Source organism: Leptopilina heterotoma, unplaced genomic scaffold (assembly GCF_015476425.1).
Source record: "Leptopilina heterotoma isolate Lh14 unplaced genomic scaffold, ASM1547642v1 Lhet_134, whole genome shotgun sequence".
NCBI lineage: Eukaryota > Metazoa > Arthropoda > Insecta > Hymenoptera > Figitidae > Leptopilina > Leptopilina heterotoma.
The window spans coordinates 1,711,080-1,737,271 of NW_025110853.1; the positions used below are offsets into that span (position 1 = coordinate 1,711,080).

Genomic DNA, 26,192 nt, shown 5'->3' on the forward strand with positions numbered 1-26,192 from the left:
AAAAATATACAACTTGGCAGCTGTTTTTTTTAATTGTTTTTAGATTATTTTTTGTTGATACTATTCTGTAATTTTATATCAAGTATCTTGTATTATTTTATACTATTTGTTTAACTTAATAAGTAGTTTTATATGAAATGCGTGCGTATAAATTTTTTATTGCCTCACTGATAACTAAGAGAAGAATTATTTATCTGAAATTTGGAAAAGGATGTATTGTGAAGATAGTATATGAATAGTGATAAATTTTCAAGAACCCTTAAAATCCTTTCTTTAATATTTAAAAAGATATGTCTCTGAAGTTTTGTGTGTTTGCGGTCGATGACATTCATATTTCAACCCATCTATATATGGGTGATTCTCCTGAAAGTGGGTAATTTCATGTCTTTCAATTATATCTTCTAAACATCTTAACATTTAAATATTAACATTGGCCAAAAATATTATTTAAACATCATTTATTATACCCTTTATGAAAAACGATAATTTTTTAACACAAATTGAGTGGAAAACAACATTTAACAGTTGGAAAACAGCAATTCAATATGTCCTTACCTCTGAGTACCAAACTTTAAAGTACTATTACTTATAAAAAAAGAACTATCTTCAATTATTCAATAAATATTGTGAAAGATTAACTCAAAAGGTTCAATTTTTATCGATGAAATTTTTTAATACATCAATATAGTTATTGATAATTATTAAAATATAAGTGTCTTTAAAAATCTCCATGCTGGCACGACAAAGGATAAACGTGTATAAATAAACTATAAGACGTGCACTTTTTATATCAAAATTAATTGGAAATTAAAGAAAAAACATGTCACTTTTCAAATCTCCAAGAGAAATTGGAAAATAAATTATATTTTTCATATTTTTAAGAAAAAACACTAGAAAAACACTGCGTATTTTTATTCATTCCTTTGTCGTGCGCTGTCATAACTTTAATATTTCAATATAAATATCAATAAAAAATGGATGAAAACTTACAGATTGGTAGGACAAAAGTGTATACCTAGCCATTTTTTTATTTTATTTTGTTTAAAATATGTACGAATGGATTTTGTACGAATTTCCTTTGTCGTGGAGTCCTTTGTCGTGTCAAACCATTTGCACGTGGCAGGTGCGAAACAAGTAAAAAGTGTGCCCGTGCCTAAAACTTTTTTTAAAATAGGTAATAAAGTTGAAATTTTTCTAATCTTTTTATATATTTTTAAATATAATTTTAAAAATGATAAAAATAAATCAGTTAATTCAATTAATAATATCTATATAGAAAAAATATGAGTTTCAGTGCCCCTTGATGATACGTCTCTGATGAGGTTAGTTTTCCTGTTTACTTTTGACATCTCATTTCAATTACGCGAAAAGTGCTAATTACACGAAAACTAATGTTTATTAATAAATGTAATTTAAAATAAATATAGTTGATATGGATTGTCTAAAATAAAAGAATAATTAAACAAACAGAAAAAAGTAAATGTCGAAAAAGAGCGACGTGAAAAAAATTCGAAATGAGCCTGTAGAAATTTAAATAATTTTAATATTTTTAGTGTTTAAATAGTTTTGTAGCATAACTACTTTAAATATAGTTTATTTAAATGCCAATGAATAGTAATTAATAAAAGAAAATTCAATTTTTAAAAATTTAAAAAAAAATTTCTATCAACTTAAAAGTGACCGCTTTTTGGAGAATCACCCATATATTATAGCATGTACGTTTTATGTGAGAGAAATTTAGGGCAAAAAGAAAAAAAAATATCCTTCTACGCTTTCAGATAAAAAATTTACCGCACATGAAATGAATTATTATATATACGTCGCAGAAATCTGTCAATCTAGTAATAGTGTTTATATTTTCCATATATATCTATACCTACAAAGATTATTTTTTTTATACAATATGAAGCAACTTTGATGTCGTTTGTGAAAATTAATCTGAATATAATTCCTTTTGAGTCCATTTTTAAAAAAAAAAATAATAATAAATATATACAATTCTATAGTATATAACAGAAATATGAGCCAATTTAAATATCAAACATCAAATAAATATATAGCTATATATAAATAATATTGAATAAAGTTCAAAACACAAAGGCCTGTGAAATAAAATGGAAATTAAAAAAAAATAATGAAAGAGAGATGAAAAAAAATTGTAGAGTGAAATTTGCTTTAATGGAAATTGACATAAAACGCATGAAAAAATTAAAAAAAAAATAAAGCCGAGAGAAGAGACATGGAGGGTAAAAAATTTATATATAAAAAAGTGATTTTTTTATTCTTAGTATTTATAATAATTAATGTTTTTTTGTCAACAATTACAATATTGAATAAAAAAAATAAAAAGAAAAATGTAAATAGGAGAAAAGAAGTGAATAAAAAAACAATTATTACTAAAAAAGGAATATGAAAATAGTTATTAGTAAAAGATGCGAATAATAATGCGGTGAAATGAAAATTAGTAAAAATGAATATTTAAAATGGTTACTAATGAAAAAATGAATAATAGCGGCAATTATTTAAAGAATCTCATAACTAGAATAAATAATTAAATTTAGTACGTACTCTCTAAATCTGAATCAGCGATAAGTATGCCACTATTTCAATTAGCGTATATGCGCTGTGAATTAGTGAAATTTCACTAAATAATCAGTGAAACTTCACTGATTAATTAGCGCATATACGCTGTTTTAAAATAGTGGCATACTTATCGCTGAGAATCAGTGAAATTTCGCTGATTCAGATTTAGAGAGTACTGGATTACAATTTTTCACTAAACAGTTTATAATTCACTTATAATATGGTTTTTTAAAAAGAAGTGACCGACATACTTTTTCTAACATAAAAACTGCACGTTTATTTTCTATCGTGAGTATAAAACACGTACATATATGAGGAGAGGAAAATATAAAAGAATTTAAGCTACTCGTTTTAGAATGAAAATATTAAATTTATAGTTAGTTTTGTTGGTTCTGTGTATATTCTATAGTTGTTTTGATCATAAAAAATTTACAATTCACTCTTTTTGTGTTTTATTCAACAAAATATTTATATTTTAGAGTTGAATAAAAAATATCGATTTGGAATTTTATTAAAAATAATATCACGCCCAGTGGGAGAAATACTATCGGCGTAATCTTGGAAGCTGTGTTCCTATATGATCGGAACAGTATTGTCTCGAGATTTTATCACATCCTGTATATTGGAATATAATGTAGTCGCAACTTGGCTACTTTATCGTTTCTCAATTTATAAAACAAAAGTAAAATTCAAACAGTTTAAATAGTTATAATATTATAAAGTGAATTCAATATTCAGATATATATGTTTCAATCAGTGCAATTTAAGAAATTTTAAAAATTCTTTATATTATCTAAAATATAAAAAATTTTATATTTTCTTCCCCTTATTTCTTACTAAATCTTTAGTATCAACATGTCATCTTGATTTTTTAAATTTGGTTTAAAAAGGATACTTCAGATACTTCCTTAAAAAAATGTAGGTATGTTTCAAATTAAATTCCTTTTTAAAGACAGCATAATTTTGCAAAATTTAACATTTTTAGCGCTTAATTGGAGCAAAATTGTTTCTATAATTGCATGATTCTACATGATTATGTTCATTTTAGCGCACAATTGAGGCATAATTTACCTAGTTTAATCAAATAATTTCGCATAATCGTGCGTATTTAAAGCGCGAGACTCAAAATACATAATCCATAAACACTAAATACAAACCACTGATTTTCATTCAGTAGGGGAGACTGGGGTAAACCTGCTCACAGGGTAAATCTGCTCACAAGCGATTTGACGCTATGAACTCAACTTAAGATTGATACCGGTCACTATAGTGGAGAGTAACTGGATCAAAGGCCAGTTTGATTCTTTAAATAAAATTCGAATTCAGAAAAATTAAATAAAGAATAAAAGGCTCGAATTGAATAACCATAACGGCGCGGTTCGGTATTCGCGTTGTGTGTGTGTGTGTGTATGTGATCGAGAGAGATCCAACTTGAAGTAGGGGAGACTGGGGTAAACCCGCTCACTTTTTTTCAGATCGGATAAAATCTAGGAAATTATTCTCTAAATCAAAGTTAATTTATATCATTTGAAAGCTTTTGATTTCTACTAAAAAAATAAAAAATAGTTTTTGATTTATTTTTTTTAGTTTTACTTAGAGAAACTTTTTAATAACCCAGGTAGAAAAATTTAATGGAAGCCTAGATATATGCTAGCGCCACCACTGGAATTTGTATGGCAGTTTATCTCGCCGACGTCTTCTAGCGCCTTGCATGGCGCGAGCACTTTCTGCTAGAATGCAACATAACCACAAATATCGCTGTTGCATAAGGTATCAACGGTGTTTGTTTTTTTGTTAAGGAAATTTTAAAAAATATTTTAAGTAATTAATCTAACAATTTATCACCAAGAATAACAATAAATACTTTTGATGAATTAAACATATTAATTTCTCTAAATTCAAATTAGAAAACATAACCTCGAACGTCTGGATTTATGTTTTCTTTATTTTTAATTGACCTGTCAGAACAGTTTTATTGGTTTTAAATAAGAACATAACTTTTGCAATTAAATTATAAGTGATTTTTTAATAATAATTTAAACTTTTGGAGATAATTTTCATAAACTAATATGTATATATAATTCCACAAGGTTAAGAAGTGTGATTACATTTATTAAAACGAAAAGTGTAATTAATTCTTTAAATATGTATAATTTCCATTGTAAACAGATAATTAGTAAATATTTTTTATATATACTTTTATTTAAAGTCACCAAATGAAATGACATATAAGAATAATTGTTTAATTCGCGAAATAAATTTTTGGCAGGTGAGGTTATGTACATTCTGTTATGTTCGCATTCTAGCACTGCGAGCAGAATGCGAGGAAGGTGCTAGAGCACAAAAGTGTTTCAAATGCTGTCAGCGCCACTACAGCGCAATGGCGTGCGAGAGTGGCACCTTACTAGCGCCACCAAATTTTTCTACTAGGGAAACATATACCAAATTTCGAAATCACAATTTTCCAGGGTAAACCCGCTCACTTTATCTTTTCAAGACGGAACAGTTTTATTTTTTAAATATTAAAGTTCGTCTTATTCCCGTCTTAAGTATGATTTATTATTGATAATTTATGAGTTATATAAACAATTCTATAAACAAAAAATTGGTTTAATAAATAATGAACATAGATTTCATGAATTACAACTATGGATTTAAATAGTGTTATATTTTATTAAGAGAAAGTGAAATGTAATTACAATTTTGGTTTTAATAAGTCATAAATTGTGTTATTGTTGAAATATAATACGTGAAATTATTTTATTCTAAATTTTAAATTTAAAACTAAGTGAGCGGCTTTACCCCGAGTGTATTCCTCACATTTTAGAATAAATTTAATTAAATCTTTTTAAAATAAGACAAAACTATATATGTACTTCGATGAAGGACATCCAATAGCAACAAAAAAAATTTCCCAGATAAATTAAGACTCAAAAATAATGATCGAAAAACTTAAAAATCCAAAATACGTTTTTTTTCTGACACCTCTAAAAACATTTGATCGTCTCTGATTCTGTGTTGAATTCATGAAACTAAACAAAAGTTCGTTAATATAAGTTGAATGTTAAGTACTATTCACAGTACCAATATCTCCATCTTAAGTTGAGTTCATAGCGTAAAATCGCTAGTGAGCGGGTTTACCCTGTGAGCGGGTTTACCCCAGTCTCCCCTATGCGTAATAAAGGTGTAAAGATATCGAGAGTCAACCAGCTCGATTCTTGCTGATAATTAGAGTGTCGAGAGGCAACCAGCTCGGTATTACTCTAATATTGAGAGGGTATAAATCTTAATATACTAGATATTAAGAAAAGATGCTAATGCATATCATCCAGATGTTATGGTTTAATATCTGAGATGTTAAAAAGTATAATCTGTAAATGTGAGGTTATGTTTGAACAAGTCTTTTTCCAATATCTTAGATATTAAATTTGAACATCTAAGATGTTTACATATTTTCCTGGTCACTTTAACTATGCTTGAATTTTATTACTTTGACTAGGATTCTATAGTGGGTTCCTCTCGTAACTAGGAAACCTAGTCAATTCCTGGTATACGCCCTGCCGGAAGAATGGACTGAAAAAGTACTGAAATTGTACTGGCCTCCAGTACAATTTCAGTCCGTTTTTTTTAATGTTTTGGTAGACATTTTTAAAGACCTTTAACCATTGTTAACAGTTTGGAAGTGAAAATAAAAAAAGGTTAACAAAATTTTTAACGAAATTCCCGTTAAATTTTAAACTTATATTGCAACCCCTGCTTTAACAATAGACCCGAAAGCCTATTGTTATATGGGATTATAATTTTATGGCTTAAAAAGTTTACAATTTAAATAATTCAATTTTCAAAACAAAAAAATTTGAATCTGTGATGTTTTATGATTACAAATATCTAAAATTCATTATAAAAAATGTTTAATTAAAAAAGTGATAAACTATCTCACAAACTCTAATTGTTACGTAAAAACGGATATTATTTTTGAATTTAGATTAACATGAATATTTAGCATACATAATAATTACTTGTAAAGAATCTGAGTTCATGAAAAACAAATATAATGTTGAAATATAAATAAAAAGTATTTTTAACATTAACAAAGAAATATTCGTCCTTCAACTTAATGACGGTCAGGCCATAAACATCACCGATAGCGACCCTTTTGCAGGTAATTTTTCCCAATACAATTTCAGTGCTGAAACGCAGCAAATTTTCACTGAAATAGCACTGAGCTCTCAGTACTAATTCCCCAGTACAATTTCAGTCCATTCTTCCGACAGGGCGAGTCCTAGGCATTTTTTTCGGTGTAGAAACTCAGCACCATTTTTCTCCGTGTACAATTAAAAAAAAATGCATCCTTAAATTAATTATAATAAAAATAATTACATTTGTTATAACAGTTTGTTTTAATATAATATAGTTATTTTAAAAACTTAAAAAACTATTTCATTTTTTAATATACAAAAGAAAGAATTTTTTTACACATTTCAAGAATTTAGTTTTACATTATTTATTTGATGTTCACAAACTAATAAGGTTATTTCAAAATTTATATTGTAATTAGAGTAATCTCAAATATAATTAGTAGGTTTATTTTTATTTATTATTATTTACTTATCTTAATTCTTGTATTTAAGAAGGTTATTTTATATTAATTTACATTTTTTAACAACTGAAAATTAAATTAATGTATAAAAATAAAAGATTATTTATTTTATCTTCTGTAAAAAACGCTAAAACAGTAATATTTTCATCTACTTGTGCATTTAAAAACATAACGGTCCAGACTTTTAATTCCTGTTGTATTTGAAATCCATTTGTCGTATTTGGAAGCATCAATTCGAATATACATCTTTTCTAGGTTGATTAATATTTTCTAGAATTAATCTAGTTATTCTGTAAAGTATTTATACTTTTTCAACTGTCTAACAACTAGTTGTCTAAAGGGTTACAAATGACAATAGGCACAACATAGAAAACTGCCTAGAAACAATAAAGAATCTACACTGCAAAAATAGGTGTCTTTTTTGATATCTTAAAATAAGATGTAAGATGGAAAAATGGTATCTTACATCTTAAAATAAGATGTTTTCTAAAGCATCTTACTGATATTTAAGATGCTTTATAGGTTTTAGCAGTGATGAAGATATTTCTTCCATCTTAGAAAAGTAAGATACTTTGGTAAGTTCTTTAAAGTATCTTAAATTAAGATGTTTCTGTTGCAATAAGATGTTTAGCGATAAGTTACTTGAGAATCGTAAGATGCGCCATAAGTGTAAGTTACTAAAAACTAAGATACATAAAGTGTTTTCCATAAGAGCCCATAGTTAACCTCAAAACTTTTTGCCCTAAAAATACCATAAAAAATGTGTACGAAGATACTTTTAACATCTTAAATTAAGATGTTTCAAGTAACTAAAAAGTGTCTACCAAAACATCTTAGAAATGACTACCAAAACATCTTAAATTAAGATACTTCTTTTTGCAGTGTAGTACTACGATGCAGAACCTAGAAACTTCCATGACAAATTTCCACACGGGCATGAAAAGAATGAATCTAAATCAAAACCAGACTATAATAATAATACTGTTAATAAATAAATATTCATTGTCATAATAATGATGATAATAATAATAATAACCCAGTGGGCACACTTGTTCAAAAGACGTCCTAAGGATGTCTTTTTGCGGACGTCTTTTGGACTTGTACAAAAAGACGTCTTTAAGACGTCTTAAAGACGTCCTATTCATGTTTTATGTCTTGGCCATTAGATGTCTTTAAGGTGTCTAAAAGACGTCTTTTTTATTCAACATTTGAAAATAGAAAAATTTTCATAAATAGAAAATATTATTTTCTAAGTTCAACTTGGACTTAGAAATTTATGAGTGTGAAATTCATTGGAATTTTTCTAAGTTAAATTCATTTCATTGACAAGTGAGATCGTTAACTTTGTAGAGGTTCATATCTGTCTTGAACGGCTGAGGTGCTTAAGGCGCAGTGTTTCAAGCCCAAGGAATCCGAGTTCGATCCCAGCTTCGTAGGAATTTTTTCATTATTTCTCCACATTTTAGAAAAAATAAAATTAAACTTAAAATAAATTTAATACAATGTTACTGAATTTCAACTTAGAAAATGTTATAAAAGAAATGTTTATTTAAGATCTGAAGGAATGTAAAAAGGACGTCCAAAAGACGTCTTTTAGACGTCCCTTTTATGTCTTTTAGACGTCCAAAAGACGTCTTTTAGACGTACTTTAGACGTCCTTTCTTATGTCTTTTAGACGTCTTTTGGACGTCTTTTGGACCAGACATAGAACGTCTTTTAGACGTCTTTTAGTTGTCTTTTTGATGACTCAGAGACATTGCCATCATTGTCCCCGAATCGTCCGCGGACAAAAAGGGACGTCTTTAAGACGTCTTTTAGACGTCCCTGTGCCCACTGGGAATGAGGGTAAACTCTGTGAAGAGATACCAGGATGCACTCCCTTTGAGGAAACTTCCTGCTATCTTGGAGAGACACATCGACCTCCACGTCCAAACATACATGTTCACGTGCCCTTGGATATCATGGACGTCGCATCAATGCTCCGGCAATGCTATAACGTTTATGTAACTAATGGAGGCGGTTCAGGGCCCATCCTGGCCAGATGGTAGTACCCTGTTAAGGCCCGATTGTCCCTCGACACGGGACAAAGAAATAAAAAAAACGAATGACATGGACAAAATTTTAAATCAAATACTCCAAGTGGGTACCTCGAAAGAGGGTAATCCCACCACCGATTCTGATCGGGTGCAAGCCCCGATAGTCGGTGCAGATGGCTCCAAGGATTTTGGAGGGAGCCAAATAGATAGCCAGCTGACATGCTACGAATCAAATGTCGCAAATCAGTTCCTGGCTATTCCCGGGATTTTTAAGAGCGTGCACCAGGCATTCAAGCGCCAAAAGAACGTCAGTCGCGACATCCAGGATGGCGTTGCGGTTTTGGAGAGTGCGTTCTTAACAATTTGTAGGAATCTGCGTTTTATCCCTGAACCGTTCAGGGATCAGGAGCCACGGACTTCAACTGTGGGAACTCCAAGGCAAAAGAGGAGTGCTGCTGCAACTCTTGATAGTGCAGCAGCTACAGATTCTAATAAGGCAAAGAACGTAAATAAGCGCCCCAGAGAAGGTATTAGCCTGGATAAGAGTCCCCAACAAGTGACTCGGAGCGAAAAGAGGATTAATCGAAAGGATGCTCCACCGCTTAATTCTGAGTCGCTAGTTGGAGAAAAAGAGGCGTCCTCAAGTAGTCCTAGCCAGACGTATGCTGAGACCGTCTTAAAAGAAGGAGCGGACAATAAGGACGACTTTAAGTTTGTTGGAAAAAGAAGGGAACGGGCTCCAAGAAAGAAGCCCCCAGGCGAGAAAACAGAGCTCTCAAATCGCCCTTTGAAGCTTAGAACCACGGAAGCGGTAAAGATCACGGCAGGAGACCCAAAATCTTATGAGGGTATCTTGCCGCTGATAAAATCAAAGGTTAAACCAGAAGACACTGGTACCGTGATTCATAAAATCAGGAGAACCTTTAAACAGGAGGTTCTTGTGATAGTGAAAAAGGGTGGAGATATCTTGAAGTTTGCGGAAGCACTGTCCTCGGCTCTGCATGGCGCCTTATCATGCGAGGTCACTGCTCTCGTAAATAAAAGGTCTCTTGAGATCAAGGAGCTGGATGAAGCCACGACGGAGGATGAGGTGATTTCAGTTCTGAGAGATAAGCTGGGCAAACCTGATCTGAAGATAGAGTGCCACCTTTTGACGCGCTTTAGAAGTACTAAGGTGGCACTAATCCGCTTGGCAGAAGCAGAAAGTGACATTCTGCTTAAACTTGGCTGAATCAAAATCGGCTGGATAAATGCTCAAATTCGCGAGCATGTTGAAGTAGCTAGGTGCCAAAAGTGCCTAGGTTACGGACACAGAACCCTATCTTGCAAAGGCCCCGACAAAAGTAAAAACTGTCGGAGATGCGGCGGTGAGGGACACCTCGCGAAGAGCTGTAACGTTAAGCCGAAGTGCCTTACTTGCTTGGACCTGGGGAAACCGGAAACGGATCATGAGTCCGGAAAGAGAGCCTGCCCGGTTTACAGGGAAGAACTGCAAAAGATTAAAAGGGCAAATCCTTAAAATTTTTGCAGGTCAACCTGCATACAAGTAAGGATGCACAGTTGCTCCTAATGCAAACAGCAAGGGAAAATGAGGTCGATATCCTGTTCTGCAGTGAGCAGTATCAAGGAAGCGACCTCGCCCCTTGGTATCAGGATAACGCGAAGAGAGCCGCCATAAAGCTGTGCAACCCAGAATTGCGGGTTGACAAGTTTCTGGAGACGAGCAGTGGGTTCGTGTGGATAGAGGTAGCTAATATACGTATGTATAGCTGCTACTTCTCACCCAACGACCCGCTGACCACCTTCAAAGCCAATATAGAAGACCTAGAATCGAGCCTCGTAGAATCCAAGCTGGATGTCATCATCACTGGCGATTTTAATGCAAAGTCGCCAGAGTGGGGTGAGACGAGGCTCGACAAGAGAGGAATTCTGATTGGAGAAATGATCTCCAGAAACGACTTATTAGCTGTAAACCGAGGCAATACATGGACTTTTAGACGAGGTGCGATCGGATCAATTATAGATCTAACGATCGCATCGTCTAAACTATTTAGCCGCATAAGCGACTGGCGGGTCTCTGAGGAATATACCGCAAGTGACCACCAGTACATTGAGTTCTCAGTCTCGATGGGAGACACACGAGGAGAAAAAAGACAGGATGTTCCTAGTCGCAAAACCTCCTCGTGGAATATGAAGAGACTCGACAAGGAAAAGTTCGGCCGGTCCCTAAGAGAAGCCCTTTTAATTGAGGACTTGGGCTGGGTGAAGAGGCCGAGCAGTCTGGATAGGGAGGTGCGCGCGGTGAGGAACATGATAGTCACCGCTTGCAATGCGTCAATGCCACGCAAAGGCGCCATTCCCGTAAGAAAATCCTTGCACTGGTGGTTAGAGGAGCTAGCCTCTTTGAGGAAGGAGTGCTTTAAAGCAAGAAGGACATATACCCGATCTAAGGGAGATCCCTTGCTGAAAGAGGCTTTCAAAGAGGCGAAAAAGAACCTCAAGAAAGAGATCCGCAAGTCGCGATGCCGTACTTGGAAGGACCTAATCGAGGAAGTCGATAAGGACCCATGGGGTCTGGCTTTTAAAATCGTTACTAAGAAATTAGTGACGAGGCAAAAGACCCCCGGCCTGGACAATCCCGATTGGGTCAGAAAGATAATAAATTCTTTGTTACCTCCTGCAGAGCCATACCTTAGAAGGGACTGGAGTTTTTGCAAAGTCACTCTCAAGGAAGAGATGCAGCGTGGGGCTCCTCAAGGCTCGAGGGTGGGTCCATTTGTATGGAATGTATCTTACGATGATTTTCTGCGAATGGATCTACCTGAAGGTGCGGTGATCATCGGCTTTGCGGACGACGCGTTGTTCGTGTGCACTGCCGAAAGTGAGGAGGCTCTTGGGACATTGGTGAACGAATGTCTGCGACTAGCAAAAAGCTGGCTGGATACCAGAGGTCTTGAAATGGCCCTGGAAAAGACCGAGGCACTGCTGGTCACAGACAGACTGGTTATGAGCTCCCACGAATCGTGATAGACGGATTGGAGGTCAAGTGGAGTAAACAAATTAAATACCTTGGTGTGGAGTTGGATGGAAGGTTAAACTTCCACCACCACATGGCTACGGCGTCAAATAAGGCGATCGAGTGTGCGGCTAATCTTTCACGGTTAATGCCAAATGTAGGCGGACCCTGTGAACAAAAACGGAGACTGGTGGCGAGTGTCGCCCATGCTAAAATGCTCTACGCAGCACCAGCGTGGGCCATATCCCTGAGAAGTAAAAGATGTGCTACCATCTGTGAAAAGGTACTGTCGGCGCAGAGATCGATAACAACGCGTATCATCTCTGCATATAAGACGGTATCTACGAGTGCTGTGCAGGTCCTTGCAAGTGTCCCGCCAGCAGATCTTTTGGCGAGGGAAAGGGAAGAAATGTTTCTCTTTTCTAAAGAAAGAAGTTCCTTGGATGAGGAATTAAGACCAAGCAAGGGCCTGATTCGCAAAGAAGCGAGGCACAGGCTCATAGAAAGATGGCAAGAAAGATGGGATGGTGAGGAAAAAGGTCGATGGACTTATCGCCTTATCCCGGCACTCGCCACCTGGATAAATAGGAAACACGGTCAGGTTTCCTATTATTTGACTCAGGCGCTCACAGGTCACGGGTGTTTTAACTCGTACCTGTGTCGCTTTAAATTACGCGAGGACGAGGTGTGTGCATATTGCCAGTTCCCTGCGGACAACGCGGAGCACACCCTCTTCTCATGCAAGAAATGGGACTTGGAGAGGCAGGCCATGTTTGAAGGTGTAAACAGTCAAGTTACACCGGAGAACATGGTATCGCTGATGACCCAGTCAGAAGAAAATTGGCGGCATGTCGAGAACTTTATAATCTCGGTTATGTTGAGGAAGGATCTCGACGGTCGCCAAAAAGCGTAATTTAAACAGCTTTTAATTTGTTTTGTTTGTTTTTTATTAATTTATTTTGTGATTTATTTGTCCTTATACATTTTTTAATTGTTTTGTGTTTTTTATTTATCTTTGTACAGTTTTGTCTTTTCAACATTATATACGTGTTTTTTTTCTTTTGACTTTTTAAACTTCTTAAAAAATTTTGTTTTTTTAAATTATTGTTGTGCTGTAAATTCCGCTTAGACTATGAAATAGTTTTAATAATTTTTTTTTAACTATGGACGCAGGAAAACCGCAGAGAGAAGAAGAAGGTCGCATTAGCGACAGAGTTGGAGCGCCACCCTCGAAGGCTAAAGTCTTACGACAGTTCCGAGGGAGGGTAAAGGGCTCCAGAAGAAGGGTTACGGGTTTTAGTGGGTCGGGCTGGTAGTAGGTCGCCAGTGTATTAAATTTAATTTTTTATAGATTTATTTTTCTTTTTTTTATTTCCTTTTGTTTTATCATACCAACCCCACATAACCTTGGAGCGCGGAATCCAAGGTATCTGTAGGCAGATTTCCCAAAATTCCCTAAGCAAAAAAAAAAAAATAATAATAATAATAATTATACACGGGAAAAAAAATTTCACGAATCTGTCGTGAACTAGTATATCACTTTTGGATGGGACACAAAATTTCAAAATTTTCATTCACTTTTGATTAGAAATGGCGAACGTCAACGAAAAACTGAAACAAAGTTAATGAATTTTTGATGAACTGTTAAGGAAGAGTAGTTCGTCAAAAGTAGAGGTACAAGTTCACGAAAAAATCGTGAACTCGCGAGTGTCAGTAGTATGCGCAGTTCGTAATGCGCATCAAATATGGCTGATCAAGCATTCATCATTCAGTCGGTGTCATCGGTGTTTACATTCGGGAAAATTCTTTGATGAAAGTTATTATTTAGAATCAGTGTCTTTTATTACTTAGTGAATATTTTTGTTTGCTAATTTCCTTTGTGAAACAAATAATTCATAAAATGAATTAAAAGTTACGATAAGGGACTTTTTCTACTTTGCACGGTCCTGAGTTTTACAGCAGACAAAGCTAATTCGTTATCAATTAAAGTGAAATACTATAAAAAAGTAGTGTCTGGAAATTATTTTTTCTTGTTTTTAGCATTTTTTAAAAGTTCACGAATTTTTCGTTAACTTTGACGAAAAGTTCGGAAACCGTACTATGTTTCTAGTGAAGGAGTTGATGAAATTTTGACGAACTGTGTTTGTTGATTTTCAAGAATTTTGTGTCCCATCCAAAAGTGATATACTAGTTCACGAGAGATTCGTGAACTTTTTTTTTCCGTGTAATAATAATAATAATAATAATAATAATAATAATAATAATAATAATAATAATAATAATAATAATAATAATAATAATAATATTAGTAGTAAACAGGGACTTTCACGAAAAATTCGTGTCGTGTCCGTGTCGTGTCTTGGCATGACACAAAGTTCGATCGGCATTTCGTGTTAAGGGACGACACAAAGTTCACTTGGTAATTCGTGTCAAGGCACAACGCAAAATAACGCTTGCAAGATTCTACACAGAGTTTCATGCGTGTCCTTAAAACGTGTCTTGACACGACAGGAATTACAAATTTTATTTGTGTCGTGTCTTGGCACGACACGAATTACCAGGCAAACTTTGTGTCGTGCCCTGACACGACACGAATTACCAGGGGTACTTTGTATCGTGTCAAGGCACGACACGAATTTTCGTGTTTTTTCGTGACCGTGTCGGTCCCTGGTAGTAAATAATAATTGTTATTGGAAAACTTTTATTCTTGTTGGAAAATTATTTATCGATATATCACAAAATACTTAAAATGTTTTTTTCAGATTGAATTGGATGTGATTGGATTAGATTGAATACTGGACTCAATTGACGAGTGTCAATGAAACAGATCGGTGAGTTTTTTTTAATATTAATTGTATGTGGGCAATTACACGTGAGATTGCAGTCGACCTCTTAAAATCGGCCAAAAATATTTTTTTTTCTATTCTGTATTAAAAAAAACAGATACGAATTTTTTTATTTTTTTTCTTGAGGCCAGGTATGTTTTTAAAAAGAAAAATTAAAAATTTATTATACCCAAAGTTAAAAAATTAATTTGTTTATAAATTTTTTTATTTTTTTAATAAAAAATGAAAAAAAAAATTTTTTATGATTATATTCAAAAGTAGAGAAAAAAATAAAACTTTTTTCTCTTGTCAAAAAATGAAAAGAAGCAATATTTTTTGAGTTATCTGACATTCAAAATATATCTACATTTAAAAAACGGAAAATTTTAAAAATTCATAACTCAAAAATTTGGCCTAAAAAAAGATAAAAAAAATACGTATCTGTTTTTTTTCAATACAGAATAGAAAAAAAATATTTGTCGCCGATTTTAAGAGTTCGACTGAAATCTCACGTGGATTTGCCCATGTATAAACACAAAAGCGGAGATATACATATAGAAAAAAGTAAGAAATTTTGTTAAAATTACCGAGTCAGGAGAATTTAAATTTTTCACTTAACTCTCGAGTATAAACGAGCGAAAACCTTATCTCAGCAAACAGGTTATGAATATTATACACATATTTTTCCGATATACAATATTATTTTCCCGTTGGAACGTTCTTTTTCCCTTTAAAATCTTAATTTCATGATGTTCATTGTAAATTCAAAAATTGTGTTTATTTTATACACAGACATATTTGAAAATTAAATTCTTTACCAAGAAACACATTCAAATTTCGAATTTTTATATAGGAAATAGAAATTTCAAATCGAAGCTATTATATGCTAATTTATGTTAGTCTCCCTCTCTCCCTCACTCTTTTTGAAAAAAATGTTAATCTAATTTGTTGACGGCAATTTATGCAAAGAGAAAGAAAAAAGTTCCAATAACTTTTTCACAAAAGAAGATATTCTGAAATGATAAGCGTGACAAATGATTTTAAAAGTTTCTATCGCTGGAAATAAAAGAAACTTTATTTCCCCTTTTGCAAAACTTCCTTTCAGTAATTACCCTTTTTCACTGTATATAAATTTTTGAATATAAAGCTTTTTAAAAGTTTAGGGTTTCTTATAGGAAAAACTATAAAAGTTCTAAATTTTGAGAATTTTTATAGATAAATTTGTTTTGATTTACGAGGGCAAATTATAAATATCAACCTTTAAAATATCTTAAACTTTAAATTAAATTTAATTTCTTAAATTTAAATTTTAATTAATTAATCCTAAATTTAAATTTTTAATTTTAATAAATAATTACATTTAAAACAATGTTAATACCTACCAATTTAAATTTTTAATTCAATTAAATATTTAATTCTTATATTCAAATATTAAGTCGCGATGGTAAAAAATTTTAAATTCAAATTAAATGAAATTGTTTCATTAAAGAATATAACAGTGAGAATTTCCAAAGAATCGAAAATTAAAGTTTAAGTATCTAAAAGTTTTCGATTTCAATTCAAACAATAATCAAACTTCACTACTACTGCATTGAAATTCGAATTTCTCGTTGGAAAAGTTTCAATCAGTCAATCCTTCAAATTTCAAAACTTCTTTCAACTTTTCTGTTTTACTTGTACTTTTTTCGCTTTATTGAAATTTTGTAACATCGATAATGAAGCGCAGAAAATGTTGTTTGCAATTCACTTTTTATAAAACTTCGTTTCTATTTCCCTTCAATATTTTTGTATGAAAAAAATATTTATAGTAATTTAACTATATTTTGGGTTATAAATTTTATATTTTGTACATTATAAAAGGAAATGTATTCGAAAAATAGATAAATTAATTATTCTTTTATTTTATTAGTTTAAAAATTTGACTTGGAGGATCGATATTTTTACATCTTGTTTCGTATTAAATTTTAACCAAGTGATAAATTCATTGATTATATTATAAATTCTTTTATTTTCTCTCCTGAATTTTAAATTTTGCGGGGAAAAAGCTTTTCGAAAAATAAATAAATAAATTTTCATCGTTGCCTGTAGAAAAAAATAAAACTTCTTTAAAATTTCTGGAGAAAATTTTTTTTGTTTATTTTTGTAAAAAGTGTATTAATTTTTATATTTTTTTCTAAATATTGTGTTGAAAAAATTTACTAAAAAATTTGATAAATTCATTTTCTCTCTTTTGCTGCATTGTTTACGCAAATTATTTTCTTTTAATTTTGCAAAAATTTTTGCAATGTTATAAAGTTAATAAATTTATTCAAAATAAATAAGTAAATAAAGAATTGATAAAAATTTTGCAATTCTTTGTCAATATAGAGAAAACTATAAAAATAACTGGAATTTTGCAAATTGAAAGAAATAATAACATTTTTAATAAACTACAAAATATTCTAAAATTTGTACCAAATTCAAATTTAAAACATAACCAAAAAAATTGTTCTCAAAAATTTTAAAGTAATATATTAATTTTTGTTGGGCATTTCCATGAAAAACATCCGAGCGTCACTGTTATTAAATAGGCTGTATTTGTTTCTAATTATTATTAAAATAACTTTTTTTTAATTATGATGTATTAAGAAATATAGGAAATTGTCCAATTTCAATTTTACAGCTTTTTATTGGAAATGCCTGTTATTAATATTACTCTGAGCAAAAAATTTCTGTAAGGAAAATTTTGATTTACATTTATTTTCCTTATATTGAGTATTTTTTTTAGAGAATAAAATTTTAATAAAGTAATGGCGCAATTACAAAATGGCAAGAAAATGAAAAGTTAAATTAAAAGAAACATGTGACGTAAAATATGAATAAAAGAGAAAAACAAAAGACAAATTATTGAATTTTAGTATAAATGAATATTTATGTTTATGAACAAACTCATCTTCTTTTGAAATTCTCGGTTGGGATTAAAACTTTTTGAAACAAGAGAAATTAATTTAAGTTCGCTAAAGAACAAGCAAAACTGTTTTACGTAAAAGAGAAAGAGATGGAGGGTTACTTTATTCATCTCTGTTGCCCGGAGGAATTCCTTTTTCATTTCTCTCGCACCGTTTTATTGTTAAGTCGCAATCCCATGTTGAAAATCAAATTTTCAACAAGTGCGAGAAAAGAAAAAAAGGGATCAATTTAAAGAGAAAATTTTTTTTTGTTTTGAAGTGTAAAACCTTTTTCAATGATTTATCAATTTTGTCAAATTTATCAATTGGTAAAAAAAATAGTTCATGTCAAATAATCATATTAATAACTATTAAAATTATGAAATACTTTTTAAATGGGTAGAAAAAAAAAAAAATTTTTGACCTCATCAAAAATGATAATTTTGATGATATTTGGTCGATTTGGCATGGACTGACCTATTTATATATAATAAATATAATATTGATTTCGAATATATATTTATGAGCATATAAAGAAAAAGGCCCTTTAACTATGTGAAAGGTCACGTGTGCGTGTGTCCCCTTTGTGCAATAATAATGAAAATTTACGTTCAGTGAGCAGTTCTCGCAATTACTTCTGCTATTGGTTCTCACAAACTCCGCAGGTCGTGACTAGTATACTCGCTACTCTTAACTAAAGTAGCTTCTTCATTTGAGAGCTTGCTAAGCTTTTTTAAAATTATAGGGCAAATTTTTTTTTTTATTTTTTCAAAGAAAGTCGACACATTTTACGTGAAATTTCACATCAAACGTGTTCTAGTTTTTTTCCAAAAAAAAACTTTCATTATTTTTGTACTCTTTAAAAAAAGTGTTTACCTAATTGTCGTAAAACTTACTATGCATTTTTTTATATAAAATTAATAGTTAACAAGGCCTCAGATTCACGTGATTATTGATACTTTTGGATACTATTTTTCATTCACAAAAATATTTAGCTATAATTTTTAAAGATAAATTGCTAATGACAATTATTTCATTGAAAAAGCGACTGATAGGAAACTATTTTTTTGATCGAGATTTTAAATATCAATTTATTTAATAAAGAAATTAAAGACATTAAATCTAAGACTAAAGATAAACCTCTAAAAAACATTGGAACCCAGAAAGATGTCACAAGTCGAAGTTAATTAAAAATTCAAATCTATATTTATAATAAATTGGTAAAATTTCTTTTTCTATACTGCCGTACTGACGAAGAAAGTGACTATCTACATTTTTGACGAAAAATGATTTTTTTTATACCGTTGAATTCGTAATAAAAATTAGAACTTAACTGTGCAATCCATAATTAAAAATATTAATCAGTTTTGGAGATAATTAATGCTTAATTGGCCTATCCACATCGATTTTGGTGAAATACTGACGAAGAAAGTCACTATCTATACAAAACAGCGGTCCTATTTACAGAAATATCAGTATTTCGAGCCTCAGCGGCCGAGAGAAACTGATTAAAAAGCACGCTAAAAAAAGTTCTACTAAAGTAGAGATAACAATCACTATAATAGCTATAAGTTTCACTGATTTGGCTCCATCCAGCGAAAATGATATTTCTTGCGTTGCCTTTTGAAAACGACACAACCTCAAAATAACAATTGAATGAAAACATTTTAAAATTTTTTTAAATTTTAAATTAATGTTCAAAGCGTATATTCAAATTCTATAAATTATATTTTTTTTATTATAACTAATAAAATGTAAAATTAGTAAATTAATACGTATTTAAGGGTAAGAAATGTAAATTTGACATTTGTGATTTTAGAGAAATTTCTATGAGAATGGTAAACTGTCAAATATTTCCAATATGGCTGACCAGTTACATTCATTTTCTCTAGATCAGAGAAACAGTTTGAAAAAAAGTGCTAAATGGTACTATCTACAGTTTTTCATATAAGCAATTAAAATTTATAATTTTTTATTGTACCAATCGATAGAGCGTGTCTGTTTTACTCAAGAACAATGAGTTTTTTTTCCAAAAAATGTAATACAATAAAAGGAACTAATACAAACGAGTTTCATCATTAAATATCTCCGTTCGACTTTCTTCGTCAGTACGGCAGTTTACTGGTTCGGTGCTGGGGCGGATCCGACTGCGGATTTCGTCATTTATTGTTATAGTTCACATTATCAGTATAATCATAAATTTATTTTATTATATGTATCATAACTAATTAATTATTACAATAACTAATTGCATTATAATATATTAATATTATTTAACCAATAAATAAATTAATTGTATTGATGCAAAGGAAGAATATAAGAACCTTAATTTTTTCATTATATTTATAAAAATTTAACTTTATTAATGTGCAATTAAATAAATAATTATTAATAAAGAAATAATATATTAATTTGAAAAAAGAAAAAAATATATTTAACTTGAAAGAAAATGTGTTCCATATATAATAATACCTACAATAAATAACATTAAAAACAATATATGAGCGATTCCATGTCAAGTGATCAAGGTAGACAACAATTTTTTTCCAATCGTGCCTAAACTTGGGGCTTTTGTAGCACTAGTGGATAGTGATTTTTGGTAAAAATATTTTTTTACCTAGTCAAATATTTTCCGAGGGGGAGGAGGTGAAAGTTTTGAGGTTTTCGGTACAATGCTTATTTTGATAATTTTTTACTCTTAAACAATTAAACATAAAAATTTGGCCAAGTACAGTTTCGAAAGGTTTTTTCATGCTCTTTCAATTAGAAATAAGCATTTAAAAAAAATTTTTTTTTGACAAAAAAAAATCAAAATTAAAAATAAATTTTAATTTTTGGGGGGAAGGATACGATTTTTTTTAAACGAAAGCTGAGGTTTTTTACTAAAAGGACATATTGTATATGCAAAAGTAGGCCTAGAATGTTTAAACACTGAAAAAAAGAGATTTCTACCAAACAGAGCCAAAAACAGGGTTTTGAGCTTCTACTGAAACTTTAAAAAAATTTTCATGGCTTTATCTACCCTTATATAGTCTAATAATTTGGCTCGTTTTGACAAAATTTTTCGATTTTTGTTTGTAAAAAAAATCATGAACAGATGTCCCCCGCTTTTTCAATTTTACAAATCTGCAACCTTCTGATTATCGTTGTAATTCGACAGACAGGCAGAAAACACGGCAGAATATATCATATTTATTTTGTCATTGCTGTCCCGTCTGCCAAAAATTCAGGAAATGGTGGAAATTAGTTGAAATTAAATGATTTATTTTTATCATTTTTAAAATTATATTTAAAAATATATGAAAAGATTAGATAAATTTCAACTTTATTACCTATTTTAAAAAAAGTTTTAGGCACGGGCACACTTTTTACTTGTTTCGCACCTACCACGTGCAAATGTTTTGACACGACAAAGGACTCCACGACAATGGAAATTTGTACGAAATCCATTAATACATATTTTAAACAAAAGTAAATAAAAAAATGGCTAGGTATACACTTTTGTCCTACCAAACTGTAAGTTTTCATCCGTTTTTTATTGATATTTATATTGAAATATTAAAGTTATGACAGCGCACGACAAAGGAATGAATAAAAATACGCAGTGTTTTTCTAGTGTTTTTTCTTAAAAATATGAAAAATATAATTTATTTTCCAATTTCTCTTGGAGATTTAAAAAGTGACATGTTTTTTCTTTAATTTCCAATTGATTTTTATATAAAAAGTGCACGTCTTATAGTTTATTTATACACGTTTATCCTTTGTCGTGCCAGCATGGAGATTTTTAAAGACACTTATATTTTAATAATTATCAATAACTATATTGATGTATTAAAAAATTTCATTGATAAAAATTGAAGCTTTTGAGTTAATCTTTCATAATATTTATTGAATAATTAAAGATAGTTCTTTTTTTATAAGTAATAGTACTTTAAAGTTTGGTACTCAGAGGTAAAGACATATTGAATTGCTGTTTTCCAGCTGTTAAATGTTGTTTTCCACTAAATTTGTGTTAAAAAATTATCGTTTTTTATAAAGGGTATAATAAGTGATGTTTAAATAATATGTTTGTCCAATGTTAATATTTAAATGTTAAGTTTTTTAGAAGATATAATTCAAAGACATGAAATTGCCCACTTTCAGGAGAATCACCCATATGTAATGAATAAAATTCAATTTTCGGCATTTCCCTGTAATGACAGGGAAATGCCGAAATGTCCCGCAGTTTTAGTATTTGTAGAGTTTGAAAGAATTTAATTGCGTAATGACTTCAGAACGTAAAATTTATAGACTCGTGTTGGAATTTATGTGTGTATGTGCATATCTATTAACAATTATACGGCAATAAGTGTGATTTTGCAGAAAATGAAAAAAATAGGTATTCTCATTGATTTAATTGTATTTTAACGACCACCTTAAATGTCCTAACTTTTTCGATTAAATATTTTTTGTATATTTTTTTTTCTTACTGTCTGCTGTCAGAAACTCAAATACAATGGAAATTTCACATTTAAATGTAACCGCGCATAAATTTCAGCAGTCGGTAGCGATAGACGCGGACTGGAGTTACACCACACAGTGGCGAATAATGTACTTTTTCGATTCAAATTACTCTACAAGACCAAAACAATTTTTCTTTTTTTCTAAATCTACTTAATTAAATTATCTATTGATTTCTCAAGTCCGATTTTTGAATTTTTGTTTTTAAACATATTTTTAATAACAATAAGTATTAAAAAAATCGTAAAGAAATATTTATTAGCTTTATTAATTAAGAAAAGTAATCAAGAAACCTATTGAAATAATGTTTGTGTATTTCTTATGTGTGAAAAAAGTATAACAATTTATTAAATTGTGTAAACAACTAATTGTTGTTATTTGCCTATAAACTGTACTTAAGGCTAGAAATTTCTAGTTTTTTCGCAATAATTTTTTTAATATTTATTGTTATTAAAAGATATTTAAAAACAAAAATTCAAAAATTGGGCTCAAAAGATCGATAGAGAATTTAAGTATACGAAGATTAAGAAAAAAAATCGTTTTGGTCAAAAATTGACCTGTAGAGTGATTTGAATCGAAAAAGTACATTATTCGCCACTGTGTACCGGTTGCGATAAAGTTCTCAAAAATAGCCTCAAATTTGAATTTTTCTGCAAGTTAAATAATTCTTGATTGCTTATACATATCTCATATTATTATTTTTTTATGTATGTTATGTTTATGTTAATTGCAATAAAATATATCTTATGATACTCGTATGCTCTAATCTAACTTAAATAAATCCAAATGTCATTACTGTCCCACGCTTCATCTGATGATTTTTGCCCTCGTGATAGAAAATTCCACTGGAAAAAAGGAAAAGTGTGTTTTTTACGTGCAGTGGAAGGTTGTTGAAGAGTTTTCACGTAGATTTTATTAGAAAAGAGAGGATTTTATTACTCTGGCAGAAATTTGAAAGCAGAAACTGATTTTTTAGAGGCAATTACTGCCTACTTCTGTACTTTTCTATTGATCCGCTTGCATACACAAAGAAAATCTGTGAAATTATTGTCTGTTCATATCATCAAAATATAATCAATAACTACTTTGTAATATTCAAGATTATAAATTTTCAATACAGCTTAATTTATCAAGGTAAAATAGGCAGAATTTTCACGGTTTTCTGCCACAAAATCATTTTATTTACAAAAATTCTGGCATGTTATGCCTGGTCAATACTTCCTTTAAAAAAATGTTGTGGTCCTGTCTTATTAGATTCAGAAAGCAAAGTAAAATTTAAGTTATTTTACTGAATTTAAAATATTTTTTGGATTTTCGGAAGTCGACTAATACGAAACAACTTTTAAAGCATAGAAGATTAATATAATTTCACTTAAAAAGGTATGTACTAAGTTTCAAAGAGAAATCCCACGAATAATAAGAATGAACTAAATACAGTGGAAATTTGTAATACCCATTCACCATTTTAGATCCGCCACTTTGAATTTTTCAATTTTGACCATAAATTCGGACTCAGCGACCTCAAAATCTCCCGAATAATAAGAAACAACTGAATCCAGTCAAAATGTTTAATTTTCATCCACCATTTTGCATCCGTCATTTTGAATTTTTAAATTTTGACCATAAATTCGAACTTAGCGACCCAAAAAACCACCGAAGAACAAGTATCAAAAAATCAAGTCAAATTTTTCAATTCTCATCCACAATTTTGGATCCGCCATTTTGAATTTCTTGATTTTGACAGTGAATTTGGATTCAGCGACCCCAAAAACCCCCGAATATCTTGACTCGACTGAATCCAACAAATTTTTTTTTTCATCCTCCATTTTGAATCCGCCATTTTGAAATTTTCAATTTTTACTATACATTCAGTTGCAGCGACTCCAAATACATAAAAATATTATGTTTCTATGAATTTTAATAAAAAATAGTACGAGTATTAGTAGTTTATGTGGAGAAATTTGTTACATTCATTCAGAATTTTACCTGTATTGGTCGCCATTTTGATAATTTTAAAAAGTACCACACAGGATTCGATTCTGCATAAAATTTGCTAAAATTTGATCACTCAAACTTTGAAGTCGGTTCAAACTATTAGTGGACTTAGTCATTTGCCTTTTCGCATGGAATGACCCATGTATATTAAATATTTTTATTTTTAAAAGAAATGAATGAAAAGCATATTTTTAAATTTCTAAAAGCAAAGGTAGCGCTGGATTCATTTTCTTTCAATTGTGAGCTTTAAAAATTTGAAAAACTTTACTTTGTAGATTCTTGCATTTTACAAGAGCCTCAAGTAATGTACGCCTTAGGAAAACAAAGTCCAATTTAATAACAATCTCTATTCTAACCGTTTTCTCATACATATATACGCCGTACTACCCCATTTTAACTTTTAGTTTCTCAACTTTGTTGTTGTTGTTGTCGTCATTGCAAAAATATATGTATTCATATTTTATAATTAAACTTTAAAGACAAATTATTATATTAACCCAATTTATAATTTAATAACATCTTTATAATATTAAGTAAATAATTTTATTAAATTTGAAACAGAAATTAAATTTAAAAATTGAAAACTAAAAATTTATTAACTAAAAAAATTAAAAATTGTAAATTTAAATAAAATCTTCCAAAGAGATTTTTTTTATTTTAAGGGGTTTTGTGATTTATTTTGGGCCCGGTTTTGCCCCTTTCCTCTTATACAGATAAATATTTACTATAATTCACTATAGGTATATGTGACCTGGTCTATCAAAAGGGACCTTATGTGTCAAAAAATCATTTTTTACTTTTTTGTTGATTCGGATAGAGTTTGAAACGCTATTTAAGATGGTGAAAACCAAAAAGTCATAAGTTAATTAGAAGTTTTTAAAAAAAATTTTAAAGTCAAGAGAAACAAGAGTAAAGACACGAAAAAACTGATTTTTTTGTTATTATACAAATTAAAATAACGAAGACGATAATTTTTTATTATTTAGAAAAGTTGACAGTTTCTTTGACAACTGTCAACAGTTAAAATTCAAATTTGATATCATATTCGTAATAAGCGACCTCAAAAACCTTATTACTGTCTTTTTTATAAAAAACGATCACTTTTTAGAGAAGTTGACAGCTGTCAACTGTCAAATTGTCAATTTAACATCATATTCGTAATCAGCGGCCTCGAAAACCCTTACAAACGTGTGTCACTTATTTATACTTATTGTTGCTATTTAGAAAACTTAGATTATTTTTTTGTGTTTGGGGAGTTTGTTATTCATTTATATAAACAATTATTAAAAAAATTGTTCATTACTTGTATGTTTTTTATTTTGATACTGTGATCCACGGTGAAGAAAATAAGCCTAACTTGATTAACCAATTGCACTAGAAAGTTTTTATTAATTTTCAAAGTTGGTAATGTAAACAATAAAATTATAGTGATGATATTAATAATAATAATGATTAATTAAAATAAATAAAAAATATATATCAAGAATTAATTTTTTTACACAGTTAAACACGAATTTTCCAATCAATAAAATAATTTCAAATATTTTCATTTAGAATAATGTACTTTTACTGACAGTTATATTGAGATAATATTATTTAATGTTGCAGTTATCAAAATTAAATTGAGGCAGTTTATCTCTAAATTTGAATTAATATACTTTATATTGTATACAGGAGTTATTGTTTAACGGTATATCTCACATATACATA

At 30.3% G+C, this 26,192-nt stretch overlaps 2 protein-coding genes across 5 annotated transcripts in view; one reads left to right on the plus strand and one right to left on the minus strand.

Moving 5' to 3' along the window:
- Positions 1 to 26,192, minus strand: part of LOC122513109 (cGMP-specific 3',5'-cyclic phosphodiesterase) — a 186,673-nt gene that overhangs the window by 122,850 nt on the left and 37,631 nt on the right. The window lies entirely within an intron of this gene.
- Positions 1 to 26,192, plus strand: part of LOC122513113 (G protein-coupled receptor kinase 5) — a 668,663-nt gene that overhangs the window by 84,233 nt on the left and 558,238 nt on the right. The window contains exon 2 of the mRNA XM_043629370.1: positions 14,998 to 15,066. The gene's annotated coding sequence lies outside the window, so the exon portion shown is untranslated. The remainder of the gene's footprint in view (positions 1 to 14,997; positions 15,067 to 26,192) is intronic.